The sequence below is a fragment of the Pyxicephalus adspersus genome, chromosome 2, assembly GCF_032062135.1.
Source record: "Pyxicephalus adspersus chromosome 2, UCB_Pads_2.0, whole genome shotgun sequence".
NCBI classification, from domain to species: domain Eukaryota; kingdom Metazoa; phylum Chordata; class Amphibia; order Anura; family Pyxicephalidae; genus Pyxicephalus; species Pyxicephalus adspersus.
Genome location: NC_092859.1, coordinates 19,356,711 through 19,357,667, shown reverse-complemented (window position 1 = coordinate 19,357,667; position 957 = coordinate 19,356,711).

The following is a 957-nucleotide window of genomic DNA, read 5'->3' as shown; positions in this document are numbered from 1 at the left end:
TTTTTCATTTTTACCTAAAAAGGGGGGGCTGTCTTATTTGATGGCCCTGCCTTATCATCGGGGAAACACGGTATGTTCTCCACTTTTCAATAGCCACAATGGAAGCTAAAAGGCTTCTAAATAGGGAGATCAGTTACTTCATTCAAGTGAAAGAAGTTTTAGATCACCTCTTTAATTTACATATAGTAAATACGATACAGGATTCTTCTTTTCTACATTTAGCATTATAAAAAAAAAGAAAAAGTGTCAATCTGTAATCAGAATATTTCTTCACTATAAAAGAATGAAACACTTTGATAGTCATGACTGTGTTTTATTTAATGTAAGGGAAGAAAGTGATATTGCTTATATAATATTATCATGGAATTTGTCATTGATGTACAGTAAAAGGTCAACTTTACTTTTGCACATACCCCAGGTGTACAGCAGGTCCTGTTGCGTGCTGTTAAACCTCTGATATGTATTCTCTTGTAGTAGCTGTGCAAAATTTTTCTGATATGTACACATGAAAACAAATCCCAACAAATTGTACTTTAGAAAGTATATTAGTTTTTAGCAAAACCCATATATATTATTTTTTTGTGTCCTTTCCATATTTAGATAATCCCACACGGGCAAAGACAGACCCTCAGTGATTGCAGACTTGTTCATAGAATTCTTATGCTTAGGTAAGATGGACACAATAGAGTTATGTTCCAAATACCAATAACAGCAAGTACATTATGAAAATACTATAAATAGGTTATAGAACAATCTACACAAATACTATATGCACAGGGCCCGGTTTACTAAAGCTCCCCAAAACTACCCTACATCATATCCCCGCTTAGTCATATACTAAACCAGCTGTGATACTAATATCTGAAAAGTATTGCTTAGTAAATTAATTTACAATCCATAAATATGGCCTGGTTGCTTAAAACTCCACTCCATATTTTCTAAGAATGGTTCAAAGAT